The 17,463-nt window shown below is 38.8% G+C and overlaps 1 protein-coding gene and 1 non-coding gene across 3 annotated transcripts in view; both read right to left on the bottom strand.

Moving 5' to 3' along the window:
* Nucleotides 1–4,533: 4,533 nt before the first annotated feature.
* LOC122235567 lies at nt 4,534–4,641 on the bottom strand. Its single transcript, XR_006213620.1, has one exon. It is a non-coding gene; the product is annotated as a U6 spliceosomal RNA (small nuclear RNA).
* Nucleotides 4,642–11,017: 6,376 nt separating this feature from the next.
* The window catches only part of MBTPS2 (membrane bound transcription factor peptidase, site 2), a 54,719-nt gene continuing 48,273 nt past the window's right edge, over nt 11,018–17,463 (bottom strand). The window contains exon 12 of one of the 2 annotated variants that reach the window (XR_006213407.1): nt 11,018–11,307. The gene's annotated coding sequence lies outside the window, so the exon portion shown is untranslated. Of the gene's footprint in view, nt 11,308–12,827; nt 12,844–17,463 lie in introns of those variants that run through there. The other variant, XR_006213408.1, reaches the window with a different exon arrangement.

The raw sequence follows: 17,463 nt of genomic DNA, 5'->3' as shown, positions 1-17,463 counted from the left end.
GTGAAAGGCCCACAGAGCAACAGGCATAAAGGTTGTCTGTATGGGAGCTACTGTGGAGATTTCTCTGAAGTTTACATTAAGTCATTCCTATTTAGTTCGCAGGGCTTCAGGAGAAAGGATAGTCTTAGTTCTCAAATGTATCCAACTCAGAAAGATGGGAAAAGACTCAGAAATGTTACTTTGGAGGACGGTAGCCAGGCATTGGAAAAAACTAGAAGAAATCAGGATCTGGTCTAGTTTATAAGAAACAGTATTAGAATCTAATATTTACTTGGTGTGTTATTGAAACATATTTTCTCTCTATAATCACCCTCATTCTACCAAAGATAGCCTAATTAATACTAATCTATTTGCTAAATAAGTCTAGTTTCAAAACACCTTGGCCTGATCATTTATATAAGTGCAGTGAGAAGATCAGTTGAAGGGCACCTTGGTGGCTCAGTCCGTTAAGCCTTTGACTCTTGATTTCGGCTCAGGTCATGATCTCATGGTTCATGGGATTGAGACCCATGTCGGGCTCTGTGCTGACTGTGTGGGGCCTGCTTGGGATTCTCTCTGCCTCTCTCTCTGCCCTTCCTCTGCACACAAGCTTACTCTCTCAAAATAAATAAATAACTTGTAAAAAAGTAAAATATAAGAACATTCGGGGCGACTGGCTGGCTCAGTCAGTGGAGCATGAGACTCTTGATCTCAGGGTTGTGAATTTGAGCCCTATGTTGGGTATAGAGATCACTTAAAAATAAAATCTTTAAATTTTTTTTTTTTAATCTTAAAAAAAATATATAAGAACATTCATCTGACAGTTTCTGAATTCTGGAGACATTAGGTAGGAACAAAAGATAAATGTTTCAATTTGTTCACAAAGGTATATTTTATCAAATTGCTGTAAATCAGTAAGCTTAAGAGAAAAAATATTTTTAAGTTTATTGATTTTGAGAGAGAGTGTTCACAAAAATGGGGGAGGGGCAGAGAGAGAGGGAGAGAGACAATCCCAAGCAGGCTCTGTGCTGTGAGTGCAGAACCAGAACCATGTGAGATCATGACCTGAGGTGAGATCAAGAGCCAACCAGTCAGTTTCTCACCCTATGAGAAAAAAAAAATTTTTTTTAATTGGAAAAACAAAGCATTTTTTTAAAGAGTCAGCAACATTTTAAACAGAAGTCATGGGGCCCCTGCGTGCCTCAGTTGGTTAAGCATCGACTTTGGCTCAGGTCATGGTCTCACAGTTCATGAGTTCCAGGCTCACATTGAACTCTCTGCTGTCAGTGTGGAGCCTGCTTTGGAAACTCTGTCTCCCTCTCTCTGCTCCTTCTCCGGGTGTGTGTGCACGTTGGAGTGCTCTCTCTCTCTCTGTCTCAGAAATAAAACATTTCTTAAAAATTTAAAAAATAAACAGAAAGTCATAAAAATTACAATTACTTCCTCACTTCATTGAGTCTCATGTTCTTAATTTTCATTCTGCTTAAATCCAGTTTTCCCTCTAGTTTTAGAAATTCTTAGTTCAGTTTAGGATCAGTTTAGGATCGTAAGATTATCAGAAACCTATACTTTGAGGTTTTCTATGAATAACTTTGAATATGAAACACATTTGGAACATCATCAGAGTAAAACAGTAACTGTAAATGACCAGACTTAAAAGTGGCCATGGTCAGAGATGTAATTACAGTTCATTACAACGTAATTGACAAGAAAATTTGGTTATGGGGTCACCTGGGTGGCTCAGTTGGTTAAACATCTGACTCTTGACCTCGGTGCAGGTCATAATCTCATGGATTGTGAGAATGAGCCCTGAGTCAGGCTTTGTGCCGACAGCACAGAGCCTGCTTGGGATTCTCTCCCTCCCTCTCTCTCTCTGCCCCTGCCCTGCTTGCTCTCTCTCACTCTCTCAAAAATAAATAAACATTAAAAAAAAAAAAGGAAGAAAATTTGGTTATGTCTGTGATACACAACATTTCAAGTTTGATAACATACCAGGACTTCAGATTTCTAGGAGTTTCATACAGTTTTTAGAATTATCCTAATAACATTTATACACAATAACATCTACACAAATATAATCTTAAGAGGGTTTAGTATCACTTATTTGACAAGGCTTCTGATGTAATTTAACATACTAAATAAGCCTAATTTGTTTAATGTCTCATACAATCTTTGAAATGTTCCAGGAACTCTCTGGCACATCTTGGTGAGATTGGGGTCAAAAGACTTAATTTTAGACTGTGATTTTGGGAAGTATGTCAAAAAACTATTAAAAGGTTTGAAAATGTGATTAAATAAAATCATAAAATATTATGAAACAATATTTATCCATTTAACCAAAGTGACAATAAAAGGTATTAAAGGCAAATACGGAAGGTTACATAGTAGTGAGCAAAATTTAGCTTTTTTAATATTAAGACTCAGTTTTTTTTAAGTAATCACAGACCTGATAAAAGTAGGAAATTATTTTGACAAAACACAGAATCCTTGGGTTTTTTAGGCAGATACCTTTAACGATAAAGAAAAACTTTTGTTTATAATTTCTTATTAAGAGCAGATGAATAGGGATGCCTGGGTGGCTCATTCGCTTGGGTGTCCGACTTCGGCTGGGGTCATGATTTCACGGTTTGTGAGTTCAAGCCCCCAGTCAGACTCCATGCTGACAGTTTCAGGGCCTGGAGCCTGCTTCTGATTCTGTGTCTCCCTCTCTCTCTGCCCCTCCCCTGCTTGCACTCTCTCTCTCAAAAATAAACATTAAAAAAAAAAAACAGATGAATAATAGTTCAAGAAAACTTTGTCCTTTTAACAAAGAGAAAACACAATTTTAATATTTGATATTAAAATTCATTTACTAACTTAAATTTATGTTAATCTTAGCCAGTACTGACCGCACATAAAATTCCTTTCAAAAGATTCTTTTTCAGTAAATCTTTTACAACTGTTTTTACATTCACATTTTGTCCTCAGTTTAAACAACTGGCCCCATTTTAGGACGAAATTATTTTCTTTCCCTCAACAAAAGTGTATTTCTATTTCTTATGCTACTTCTTACCAAAAACACACATCTTATTTCCCTGCAAACAGAGTTGTTTCCCTGATTATTTCCAGTAGTCTTATTTACATTTATTAGAATTCAGAACTTTTAGAAACCTTAGTTTCTAGTGAAAACAAAGTAGTAACTGTGAACCATCAGTTATACGATTATTCTTTGTATTAGCAAACTTATGAATACATTTCCTAATTTTTATACATGTGCTTTATTCATAGTACCGTATTTAAATAAAGCACAAACCAAGTTTACTAACAGACCCATATTTATCTTTAGTTTCTCTGCGATAAGACAAAAACAGATAAACTTATGTTTCATACTTGATGTTTTATTATTTTATCTTACTTCGAAGTGATTTAGGTAATCAATAAATTTAACCTAACTCATTATTTAACAGCAAAATTTTAAAGTTTCATGTTATCAAAGATTTTGAAGCTACTTAAAAGTTTACTTACCTTTTTACTTTATTTACATCTATTTAATTTACTCGTTTCTAACAATTATGTTTAGATTAGTCACAAAACTTTATGAGGCATTAGACAAAGTCAACCATGATTGTGGGTGTTTTTTTGGACAAATTTTGCAATAGAAATAATGAATTTATTTGACTTTCAGTGAACATAGGCAGACTAAAAGTTCTATATTTAATGCTAGTAACTCTAAAAACGTGTATTTTAATTTAACCAACAATCTTAAATTAGCTTTAATATTGAATATTTCCCCAGATCATGTGAACCTGAAAAACATTTGGGTTAGTTTCTGTCTTTCTGAGTTTTAAATGTCCAATCTTATAAGTGCTTACCTTCAAACCAACCACATAGAGCTTTTTTACAAGTTAATTTTGGCAAGACTATCGAGAGGTAGCAAAACTATTACACATTTACAACATATATGGACACACATACACAGACAAGATGCAATAAAAAATCTTATAGCTTGTTTTTACTAATCTTTGTGGAGAAAACATTAGGAGCTCAATTTCCAAATGCCACCATTTTTTTTTCTATTGAAAAATTTCTCCCCAGAAGTTGCATTTCAAAAAATGACTTACATCCTAGAAAGGATGAGAATTGAACATTTACATCACAAAGGCACAGAGTATACAAGTTTTCTCCAAGGTTGAGATTTGGAACATATCTGCCTGTTATCAGAGCCACTAGAGTCTGGGCTTAAGAGCTCTATCAGCAGTTTGCCTTTTAAAAAGGCCTCTCCCTCCCCGATCCCACACTGACACATAGCCCTTTTTTTCCCCATTCTTGAGTAGGCACTGTTTACATTTTATTTTATTTTATTTTATTTATAATTCTTTAAAAATGTTTCTTTTGGGGGGGAGGGGCCAAGGGGGGGGGGCAGAGAGTCCGAAGCAGGCTCTGTGCTGACAGCAGAGAGCCTGATGTGGGGCTCGAACTCAAGAACTGTGAAATTATGACCTGAACTGAAGTCAGAAGCTTAACGGACTGAGCCATCCAGGTGCCCCTATTATTTTTTTATTTTTTAATTAAAAAAAAAATCTGAAATGCTTCATCAATTTGTGTGTCATCTTTGCTCAAAGGCCATACTAATTCTTCTCTGTATCATTACAATTTTAGTACGTGTGCTGCCAAAGTGAGCACTCTGTTTACATTTCAAAGACATAAGATTTATTTTGATTTCAAGGGACAGAGAATCTAAAAAAAATTTTTTTTCTCTTAGAATTTCAGGATAACTGTGATTTACAAATTTTCCTTTTTTCTCTTCAGTACAGGACAATTTTGTTCCAATATCCAGACCTTTTATAATATCTACAAACATTTTGAGAGGAATAGGTGAAGTTCAGGGAGTGGTAAAGATAGGTGTGCTTTGACTCGTTTCTAGAGTTGCATTTCTGGTTTTGTAGAGATTTGTAAGACAGTTATTTTTAATTGTCTAAAGAACTAGATTATATCCTGAATATCAAGGGACTGGCCTATCTTTTTAACTAAATTTCCTTCTTTATATCAGGGAGATTTAAAAAGAAGTTTTTTTAAGTTTATTTTGAGAGCCAGAGACAGTGCAAGTGGGGGAGGGGCAGAGAGAGAGGGAGAGAATTCCAAGCAGGCTCCTTGTGAGATCATGACCTGAGCCGAAATCAAGAGTCAGATGCTTAACCGACTGAGTTACCAGGTGCCCCTATTTTTAAGTCTGATTTCTGTTATGTCATCTTATCAAGGGAGTCCTTAAGGCTTGCCACTATACTAATAAGACAGTTGAGAGCTCTCTATAAAGACTTTTTTTTAACATAGCCAATTTAAAGTATCCATCCTCCAGCCATTGATGAGCAGGATCTATTAACAGCGACTCAAACCAATAAGCCTTAATGGTTTAACCAGTGATGCAAGGCATCCAAAGAGGATATAGATTACACGGCCCCCATGATTCAAAAGTTTACTCCCAAAATTAGCCTAACAAAGCAAAGGCCTTCATTGCACAAGCGGTGAGGATGGTGTAGGGAAAATGGTGTCTCTAGTCCTCACAAAATGGTGAGATGCCTTTAGTCAAAGACTCCCTCATTTATGACACAGGGCAGGTGCTACTGGAATGGAACTTTCCAACACTGACAAGCAACTAAGGTTGATATAACAAAGGTTCCTCTGGGCTGGAACCTCTTATGACAAACTTCCCACAGTCGGTGAGGCGGAGGAGAGATATTTGGATCCCCAGTCTATTTGACTGATCCCCTGCAGAACTCTGGAAAGTGCACCCTCTGAATGGTGGAGACCAAAGAGAATATTCTCACTGGTCACAAAGTCAAGCTCTTGAAAGAGGACTTCGACTACTTCTATTTTGACCTCAAATTTTCTAATTGATTAAGTTCTTCTTTCTAGCTTATCTCTTAACTCAGACAGAAGATCCTGTGGGCAAAGCATCCCCTGATGGGAACCAAAACTAGCCCCTCTAGCAATAAGGACTGCCCCCGCACCAGCAAGACCCCACCATGACTGACTCCAAGACAGTGATAGACTTGACCTTCACTGCCCACCTACAGGTACCCACCCACCTTTGCCCCACATTTTCCTTATATAAACCTGGAAGCGTTTGTAGCACTTTGCAGACAGTCTGAGATGCTAGTCTGCTGTCTTCTGGGTGGTGGCCTCACTGAAGTACATTCCTTTCTTGTTCCACCAGCACTCATCTCTCTGCCTCTGGATCTTGTTTGGGACCCCTGAAGCCAGGTGCTCTTGCACCCCTTCACACCGGCTACATTCTTAGAACATAGAACAAGATGAAAGGACAAATCTCTTATGTGCACATTAACAGCCTTGGCTAGGCCTTGGGTCTCTAGGAGCCACAGCCACCCTAATACCTAGGAGGGATGTGTGGGGATTTTGTGTTGTTTTACAGTATATCTCATTGCATGGAAGTTTTCTTGAAATTTAGGGGTGACCTAGTGTCAATCTAACCCATTCTGTGACCAACTTTTCCTAACATGGGAGTCTTCTTGAGGCGGCAAGCACTCTAACACCTTTTAAGTGCTCAACCGGTGCCCACCAATTTTGCAGCTTTGGCTTCCAACATGTCCGTGAGCAACAGCCTTTACTTCATGTGCGCATTAAAGACACCAAAGACACAGAGGAAAACAAAGACCATCTCTGGGAGGAAATGGATCAGGAACCAAAGAGTACTCTACTAAATTTAACCAAAGAGTAACCTAGTCCAAGAAACTAGTTCCACAAGGATTTTCTCCTGCTAATCTAAATTAAGAAAGAGATAAAAAGACCTCTTACCACTCTGGCTCCATTTACCTCCACACACAGACATTCCAGGAGGCTGGAATTTCACCTGGTAAGAAATTTCACCTGCTGCCAGCTGAATGTAATTGTCCCAAGGATCTCTCAACTGCAGCAATGTCAGGTCAAGAGGTGTCCAGCGAGTAGAAAGTATACTGTGAAATGTGCCAACCGTTGGGGAGAAAGAATTTCCTCTGCCCTTCAAGACCCTCTAGCTGTACTAAGAATCAAATTGACATGAGACAGATTAATAGGAGAAAATCAAATTTAATAGTGAACGTATGGGGTATCCACATAGACATGACATTTGAGTTGTTTCCACTTTTTTACTAAAAAAACGTTAAGGTTGTTTATACTTTCTTGCTTAGTGATTAATTTCTTTATACCAATCATTCCCCTAGGATAATCTCTTAGAAGTGGAATTTCTGGGTAAATAGCTTTGATTACATGAGTTTACAGGATTTTGCTTGATTTCTTTCTTTCTTTCTTTCTTTCTTTCTTTCTTTCTTTCTTTCTTTCTTTTTTTCTTTCTTTCTTTCCCTGTGTGGGCTCAAATGATTTTTTTCTTATGCTATTATAATCATGCAGCGAACAATGTTTCATATCCTATTTTATTTTTTACTGAAAAAATATTGCCCCATGTTATCACATGTGTTCTGTAAAACAATTTTTAAGTTTATTTTTTTAGTAATTTCTACACCCAACATGGGGCTCAAACCCATGACTGGAGATTGAGTCACATGCTCTTCTGAGCCAGCAGAGCACCCCAATTTTTAATATCTTTACGTGGATATAAAGCTGACATAAAGTTAGTCAATTTAATCTACCCATTCTACTATTCTGGTTGTGGTACAGTTAGGAGTTTCTAGTTTTTCACTGGGGTAAAACACACTTTTAGGAACATCTCATGTAGAAAGCCTAGTGTACATTTAGGATAATTACTTCAGGATAAATTCTCAGAAAAGGAATTACTGCCTCAAAGGCCATGGACATTTATGAGGTTAGTTGATAAATATTGCTAAATTGCCTTCCAAACTAGTTATATCAGTCTACATTATAATATGTGATATCTCATACAGGTTAGATATTAGAACAACCTGATGGATTATGGAACAACTTTCCTTAGAGATCTTTAAAAAGAAAACAAATTTCCTTCTCTGTGTTCCAGATTAAATTTTCAAAGGCATACAAAATGTATGCCAACTCTCGATTAAAAAGAAAAGACGTTTAAATTATGAATACCAAGAATGTTAACATGAACTAGGTGTTCTTGACATTCTCTATCATATCAGATCTTAGATTTGAATGGTCACTTTCTTTCCAAGTAAAATGTTTTCACATTGTCTGTACAAGAAAGGTAGGTTTCTAGTCTATGGACAGGGAAATACAGAGGCACAAAGAAAGTTTTCTAATTCATTTTCCTGTTGCTATATAATTTACACTAAACTCACATCTATAGATTCATGCCTTAGGAAGAACACTTTGCAATGTTAGTAAAGTTCAGGTTCACCTCCAGACAGATGAGATAAACAATTTTTTTTTTTTTTTTTTTTTTTTAGAGAGAGAATCTTAAGCAGGCTCCATGCCCAGTGCAGAGCCTGACGCTCAGGGCTTGATCTCATGTCCCGGAGATCATGACCTGAGCCTTAATCAAGAGTTGGATGCTTAACTGCCTGAGCCACCCAGGCGCCCCAACAACAATTTTTATTTATTTATTTTATTTTATTATTAAAACAATTTTTTTAATGTTTATTTTTGAGAGAGCAAGAGGCAGAGTGCAAGTGGGGGAGGGGCAAAGAGAGAGGGAGACTCGGAATTCGAAGCAGGCTCCAGGCTCTGAGGTGTCAGCACAGAGCCCTATGTGGGGCTCGAATTCCCCAAGCTCAAGATCATGACCTGAGAGGAAGTTGGATGCTTAACCAACTGAGCCACCCAGGTGCCCCCACAATTATTTTTTAAAGATGGAGTTCCAGGAAGGAAGGCTCTATCTAAGTTCTATCTACTTGAAAGAAGATATTACAACATAAAAAGAAGGAATTTCTCATATAAAACAAATGATACAGGAGAGCCTGGCTGGCTCAGTCAGTGGAGCATCTGGGTCTTGATCTTAGGGTTGTGAGTTTGAGCCCCATGTTGGGTGTAGAGATTACTTTAAAAAAAACCCCAGGGGCACCTGGGTAGCTCAGTTGGTTAAGCATCTGACTTCAGCTCAGGTAATGATATCGCGGTTCATGAGTTTGAGTCCCACATTGGGCTCTGTGCTGACAGCTCAGAGCCTGGAGCCCGCTTTGGATTCTGTGTCTCCCTCTCTTTCTGCCCCCACCCTGCTTGCTCCCTGTCTCCGTTTTTCTCTCAAAAATTAAATAAACATTAAAAAACTTAAAAACACACAAAGAAACAAAAAATGCATACAAGCTTCAACCTATATTTTACAGTTTCTAAGAATCAAGGCTTCCCCTGAGAATCTCTTGAGATGACTTTAAAACAATAATAACCTATTCTTTCCTCTGCAGGGATTATGAAGAATGAGTTTGTGCTACATTTTATTTAATATTTTGATTTTTACTTTTATTTATTTATTTTTAAAGTAAACTCTACCCCCAATGTGCGGCTTGAATTCAGGACCCCAAGATCAAGAGTCACATGGTCTACTGACTAAGCCAGCCAGGCACCCCTGTATTATATTTTAAACATCAAAGTGTTTGTTGTAGACCAGAGTTTTCCAACCCTATTGACATTTTGGGTCAGGATCATTCTTCCTTTTGGGGAGCTGTCCTGTTCATTGTGGGATGTTTAGCAGCATCCTTGGCCTCTACCCACCAGATGCCAGTGGCACCCTGCTCCCTCCCCAGTTGTGACAATCAAAAGTGTCTCCAGACTTTGTGAAATGTTCCCTAGGGGATACAATCTTCCTGATTGAGAACCACTGGTGTGGTACATAGGGTATATTTAATTCTATTTAACAAACTCTTTTATGTCCAGATGGATGACAGACAGAAAAGATGGACAGCTTGGACACTAACATCCTTTAATAGATATTTTCATATTAATTTCATTTGTTCAACTTGATCTAATACATTTTGGGAAAATTGTATGTCTTATCACAACAAATAAATGGAGAAGTAAAATGGACAATTGCTAAGTATAAAGTTTTCCAAATCTATAAATAGAATGTGTGGGTTCCACATAAATTACATAAATCTAAAGTTTCCATAATGTAATTATCTGTGAATGACAATATTTTATCAGCAAATGGCCTTTTCTGTTTTACTAAGTGTAATATAAGGTCAGATATCTGAGTTTTCTACGGCATTACAGAAACAATTTCAAAGCTGCTTTGTTTATGAATTCTATTTTCAATCTTGAAAATTTAAATGGCATTTCAAATAGGACAATTTAAAATTCTCATTACAGGTCTCCTGGGTGGCTCAGTCGGTTAAGAGTCCGACTTTGGCTCACGTCGTGAGTTCGAGCTCTGCATCGGGCTCTGTGTTGACAACTCAGAGCCTAGAGCATGCTTCAAATTCTGTGTGTCCTTCTCTCGCTGCACCTCCCCCATTCATGCTCTATCTCTCTCTCAAAATAAACATTAAAAATTTTTTAATAAAATTCTCATTACAATCAGAATAAATGACACATTTGAATTAAATCCTTAAGAAAAATCTTGAATAATTAAGATTGGCAGTCATCTTTGCTCTAAAAACCTAAACCAATTATTTTTGAATGGTTTTCCAATAATTGTGTCAATAAATTTGGCTAAACCAAAAAATTTTCCTAACATACATTTTCACTGTTATAGTATGTCTTTTCTCAGACATTCTGAACAACAAAACCTGAGACATCACCAGATCAACCCTCAGGGTTCTATGCTGGGAGCCTCCCTTTATTTTTATTTATTTATTTATTTACTTATTTATTTTTTAATTTTTTTAATGTTTATTTATTTTTGAGAGAGAGAGAGAGAGAGACAGAGAGACAGAGAGACAGAGCAGGAGCGGGGGAGGAGCAGAGAGAGAGGGAGACACAGAATCTGAAATAGGCTCCAGGCTCTGAGCTGTTAGCACAGAGCCCGACACGGGGCTCGAACTCACAAACCGCGAGATCATGACCTGACCCGAAGCCGGACGCTCAACCTACTGAGCCACCCAGGTGCCCCTGGGAGCCTCCCTTTAACCCAATGTTATAAGGACTTTCTCATATGCTTATGTTCACTAACATGCCTTCTCAATATGTGAGGGAGAATTAGTAAATATTTGGTGTAAAATAGTTTCCTCTAAACTGTATTTAAAATCTTCCTGAATCAGTTAAGATGCTTTCTTTCATCTGTGAATAACAATACCCAACTAAGAGTGGCAGATATAACAGGAAGTTTTATTGTCTTACCTAACAAGTTTAGAGGTAGATGGTCATCCTGAGCTAAACAGTGCTGTCACTGACCCAGGCTCTTTCCATTCCCATATGTTGCCGTTCTCAGCATGTTTGCTTTTCTCTACTGCTTAATGGCTGCAATATGGTCTCCACAGCTCCAATAGCCTATGAAATGACAGAAAGGAAGAGGTGTGAAAGAAAGCTCTATTTTAATATCTTGCTTTCATCAGGATGGAAAATCTTTCTAGAAGCATCTAGAGAGAGTGCTGCTGAAAGGCTGGCTGCAATATGGTGTTCACTGCTCCAATAGCCTATGAAATGACAGGAAGGAAGAGGTGTGAAAGAAAGCTCTACTTGAATATCTTGTTTTCATCAGGATGGAAAATCTTTCCAGAAGCATCTAGAGAGAGTGCTGCTGAAAGGCTCACTGACCAAACCTCGGCCACATGGCCAGCATTACCTGCAAAGAGGGTGGGAGAGGGAGTATCTGGCATTTTTAGCCTCTATTATAGAAGACAGACCTTGCTGGCAGGTAAAAGAGAGGAATGGCTTTTTAGTAGGCCACCAAAAGTGTGTGCCAATTGATATTTTGGGAGAATGTTCCTCAGTCTCAAAACCTGTGATGTCTCATATGTGGATCCTGAGAAACTTAACAGAAGACCAGGGGGGAGGGGAAGGGGGAAAAAGAGTTACAGAGAGGGAAGGAGGCAAACCATAAGAGACTCTTAAATACTAAGAACAAACTGAGGGTGGATGAGGGGTGGGGGAGAGGGGAAAGTGGGTGATGGGCATTGAGGATGGCACCTGTTGGGATGAGCACTGGGTGTTGTATGAAAACCAATTTGACAATAAATTATATATAAAAAAATAAAAAAATAAAAACCTGTGATGTTATCAAAGTTCTACGAGCATTCTAGCTTTATTTTTTTTTAAGTTTTATTTTTGAGAGAGAGCAAGCAAGTGTGCATGTGCGTGAGGGGCAGAGAGAGAAAGAGGGAGACAGAGAATCCCAAGCAGGCTCCATGCTGTCAGCGCAGAACCCGTTGCCAGGCTTGAACTCACGAACTGTGAGATCATGACCTGAGCCGAAATCAAGTGCTGGAGGCTGAACCAACTGAGCCACCCAGGAGCCCCTTTGAGCATTCTAAATAGCTCCCTCTTCTCTACATTTCCCATTTTGATTTGAGAATGAAAAATGAAAAAAAAAATGAGATTTAATAAACCCAATCCAGTATGACAAATATTTTATACTACATAAAACAACCACAAGTAGATTAAGGTTATAAGTAGGTTGCTAAAATAAAAGCCTGCTTGATTTCCCTTTAGTAAGGGAGGTCCTTTAAAATTCTGTATGTTGCCTATTCTCCTCAGAGCTTGCGTATTTGAAAAATGTGCTACTGGGGCTTTTGTAGACACACAGAGGGAAGTCATTTAGTATATTCAACAACTTTACTTTTCAGGTTGCCTCCAATTATTTTATGCCACCACTGTCCAAAGTGTGCTAGAGGTCCTGGCTCAGAAACACTTGGGTGAATCCTTCAGGTTGCCTCTCTTCTGGGAGAGCCCTTTCTTCAAGTAGAGCGAGGCTGGTTGAAGCATAGCCTTTCTTCCTTGGAGCAGCCAGCCTCTGCTTTTCGGACACACTCCTTGAACATTCTGCTTCAGGAGTGGGACTGGTGGCATGTGGTCCAGCAGCATCTCCTGTCAGATAAGATGAAGGTCTTTGAGTTTCTTGGGGCTTCTCCTGACCACATTACATTCTCTCTTGGGCTCTGAAGCCATGTTTGCCCTTGAAGTTCTGCCGCTCCACAGAGGTGGAAGCACGGGTGTGCTAGTGAGAAGGGATTGCAAAGTCTTCCCCTTCTGAAAGTCACTAGTAGGTGGCAGAGCTAAAACCTGGACTCAAAATATTTCTTATTCCATTTCTCCTTGTTTTGTCCTTTAATGTTTATAGGAACTATGTAATAATTAGCATGACAAGTCAAATGCGACTTCACCCTCGGATAACATCAAGAATGGATGATCAATCATCCAAAGAGTTCATTCTTACCATAATGCGATGAGTCACTTTTATTTTTCTCAGGGGAGGAAAAAAACATTACGAAACTCTCACTTACCTCATAATACTAAAAGATTTCTTTCTTTTTTACTTTTATTTTTTTAAATATTTTTTTTAAACATTTTTATTTATTTTTGAGAGATAGAAAGAGGCAGAGCGCGAGTGGAGGAGGGGCAGAGAGAGAGACACAGAATCTGAAGCAGGCTCCAGGCTCTGAGCTGGCAGCACAGAGCCTGATGCAGGGCTCAAACTCACGAACCATGAGATCATGACTTGAGCCGAAGTTGGATGCTTAACGGACTGAGCCACCCAGGCACCCCACCCCCTTCCTCTTTGAAAGAATATTGCATATGTGATTTTTACAGTGAGCAGGGAGCTAACTGTACATGACAAAAACTCATGTTTCTGCCATCCTTCCAACCCAGGGAAACCTCTGGTGTTCTATCTGCCCTTCCACTGCAATAATAGAACAATTATGCTCATCCATTTCCTTGTCTCCAGCAGTTGAGAGGAGGCATGAAATTGGAATGGACAATATAAGAGGAGGATCACTTTCTACTTTAGAGTGGCCGGTAGCCGTCCAGTCAAGAGAGCTCAGTGACTACTGTTATGAACTAGGCACTATGAGGGTGGCCATGCCAAGAGTAAGCAGAGTTACAGTCCTCAAGGAGTTTATAAACTGGGAAATGAAATAGGGCACATTAAGTCACAGGTGAATGCCAGGAGCACAGAGTTTTATAAAACTTGGGAAGAACATAGGCTACAATATAGATAAACCTTGAGGACATTAGCCTAAGTTAAATAAGACAGTCACAAAAGGACAAATATGATTCCACTTATATGAGGTACCTAGAATAGTCAAACTCCTAGAGACACAAAGTAAAATGATGGTTTGCAGGGGCTGGGGCACAGGGGGGAATGGGCATTACTGCTTAATGGGGATGGAGCTTCAGTTCTGCAAGATGAAGAGTTCTGTAGATGAACAGTACTGATAATGTGCATGACAATATGAATGTACTTAATGCTGTACAATTAAAATGGTTAAAATGGCAAATTTTATGTCATGTAAATTATGGTATATTTTACTATAATTAAAAAAAAAACACTTGAAGAAAAATGTCAAATTACGGTAAAACAAAGAACGCAAGAGTTAGGACGAAAAGAACCTGGTTCTCATCCTTGCATTTTTACTGACTGACTGACCCTAGCCAAGTCATTTAAGGCCATTAAATGTCTTAATCTATAAGGCAAAGAAAATGATTGTAAGGTTATTGGGAGAACTGAAAGATGTAATGTATGAAAAAGCCACTTAGTTAAATGTATGGTGCAATACAAAGTAAGTTTTGTCATGGAGGTGATGAGGGAAGGTTTCATAAGGGCAATGTGATTTGAATTGGTCCTGGAAAGGGAAGGAACAACATTTACTGTGTGATTGCTGTGTGATTATTTCAGTTAACATAGCATAGTTTTGAAGGTATTATTCTCAAAAAGAAATTGAGACATAGAGATATAATTTGCCTGAACCCAAAAAGCAGCTCTCTCTCTCAAGTTCCTTATTCCCATTCATAGTTATGTTGGAAAATAAAAAGTGTTGAAATTGGAAATAGAATAAAATAGAAAATGAAAAAGTAGAGATGATAATAAATGCAGAAGCTGCTTCTTTTTTAAAATATTTTTTTTTATTTTGAAACAATTTCAAGCAAGTTTCAGGAAGAGTACAAAGGAAAAAAAAAAGAGTACAAATTACTCCCTCATGCCCTTTATCCAGATTCAACAATTTCTAATATTTTGCCATACTGGCTTTGCTATCTCTCTCTGTGAACCATCTGAGAGGAAGTTTAAAACATCATGCCACTTTAATCTATCAGAGAGAAAAAAAACTTTTCCTTCTACCCCCTTTTAAAAAATGTTTGTGTATCTATTTTGAAAGAGAGAATGTGCAAGGGGGAGAGAAAGGGAATCCCAAGCTGGCTTCGCACTGTCAGCACAGAGCCCAGGGCGGGGCTCAAACTCAAGAACCGTGATTGTGACCTGAGCAGAAACCAAGAGATTGATGCTGAACCTCAAGAGGTTGATGCTTAACTGACTGAGCCACCCAGGCACCCCTCCTCCTACCCTCTAAGGTTAATGATTTGATGCCTGCAAATGAAACTGACAAAAGACAGATGAGCAAGAGAAAAAAGAGATTTATTTACACATGTGCACAGGAGTTCACAAAGAATTGCGATTCAAGGTAGTTAGAATGTGGGGCTTATCTGCCATCAAATAGGGGATGAGTATGGACAGAAGGTCACTTCTGGCAGAATAAATGACTTCTTAGAAGGACAAGGAAGGGCACTTATGAAAAAACAAATGACTTTTTGGAGAGATGAATAGGCCCTCAGAAAAACTGGTGGAAGATGTGAAAGTTTTGTGTCAATGTCTGCTTGAGAAGATTAGGGGTACTTCTGAGGAGGAGGCTGATGACAATTGAATTCCTTTGGGAAGCTTTGCTTTTAGGCAGGTAAGGCATTTTAGGAACTCAAATGCCTTCAGCTCAAAATCATTTTTTAGCCCCAGTGCCTTATTCTGGACCCTTTAAAATTCTATACTTCAGCCCTGTGTTTCCTGAGAACTTAGGTAAACACACAACATTCTCAAATCAGGAAATTCAATGCTATTATCCCAGAGCTGAGCACTCTGTACCTACCTGTTCAAGTGCCTCTGCCAGTATGTCTTACCTAGAAGTGAGGTTGGCTCCATTGTTCCTTGCAGCTATGTGAGGACTCCACCTTACTCCACAAAGATTTCTGGAGTGTCTACTCTCTTCCAAGCACTGTTCTAGACACTTAGGATTCAAGATAACTGTATCTGCATCTGTGTTTCCTCTTCCCCCCTCTTAGAAAGGGCATCCCTCTTGCTGAAGATTACTTACTACTCTACTTGTGCTCTAGATGCCATCTCCTGATGGGTTCTTCCCATCAGCACCAAAAACATACCAATGATTTTCCCACTGCTAAAACAATGACAACAACGATGCTTTCCTCTACATCCTTCACCGAGTCCCATGAGCTTTCTTCCCACGCCTTCCAAATGAAACTTCTTGACTGCATTTTCTGCATTTGCAGTCTCTCCCTGCAGCCACTTCCCCCAACCCCCACCCCCAACCCCACCATTCCTCCACCCCCTGCAACCTGGCTCAGCTTTCCCTGATGCACTGGGGCTGCTCTCTCAAGATTGCCTATAAACTCCTGCTAAAGCCCAAGGACATTTGGCAGCCTCTCTCAGTAACATCTCATATTATTGACATGTTCTTGATATATTCTCTTCCCTTTTGTTTCTCTAATACCAAACTCTCATTTGTGGTTTTCTTCCTAATTTTCTAAAGTTCATTGTTTCCTCTTCCTTGTACCTTTTTAAACCTAAATGCTGGTGTTCCTGAGAGCTCTATTCCAGCATACCTCCTTTTTCCTTTTCATTCTTCTATCTTCTCCCCAGACTATCCATTCCCATAGGTTGGATTACATATATGGAGTGCATCAGCTCATACATGATGTCTCCAACTAATTTCTACTGAGTTCTTGACAGTATCCAAGAATCCACTTGAAGTTCTCCCAGGCAGTCAAACTCAAAAGTTCCAAAGTGAACTGCTCCTTTTCTGCTGTTCCCTGGCTGTTAATGGCACTGCCATCATTTAATTGTCCAAGCCAGAAACTGGAAGTCTTCTTGACTCCTTCCTGAACCTAAACTACATGAAACCATCAAATACAGTGGATCCTATTTTTGAGTTTGTCCTCTTCTCTTTTTCAAACCTCTACTGCCAAGATCATCAGCACTTGCCTAAATGACTAAAATAGTCTCCTAACCAATTTCATTGCCACCAGACTTGCCTCCCACCAATCTATGCTTTATCCTCAGTCAAGGTGATCCACTGAAATGCAAATCTGATTATGGCCCTCTCTTACTTGAAACTTTCAATGACTCCCCATTTGCAATTAGGCTAAAGTCCATAACATATTTCTAAGACTTGGCTTCTGATAACTTTCTTAGCTTAATCTCTTGCTACCCCATGCCTGAAACACTTAGTAGTGATTAGCATATATTTTATATTTATTGTTTTATTTTAATGTTAGTTTATTTTTGAAAGAGAGAGACAGGGACAGAGTGTGAGAGGGGGAGGAGCAGGGAGAGAGGGAGACACAGAATCTGAAGCAGGCTCCAAGCTGTGAGCTGTCAGCACAGAGCATGATGCGGGGCTCGAACTCACAAACTGTGAGATCATG

This window comes from Panthera tigris, chromosome X, assembly GCF_018350195.1.
Source record: "Panthera tigris isolate Pti1 chromosome X, P.tigris_Pti1_mat1.1, whole genome shotgun sequence".
NCBI classification, from domain to species: domain Eukaryota; kingdom Metazoa; phylum Chordata; class Mammalia; order Carnivora; family Felidae; genus Panthera; species Panthera tigris.
The sequence above is the reverse complement of the archived record's forward strand: the minus strand, read 5'-3'. Positions and strand labels throughout refer to the sequence as shown.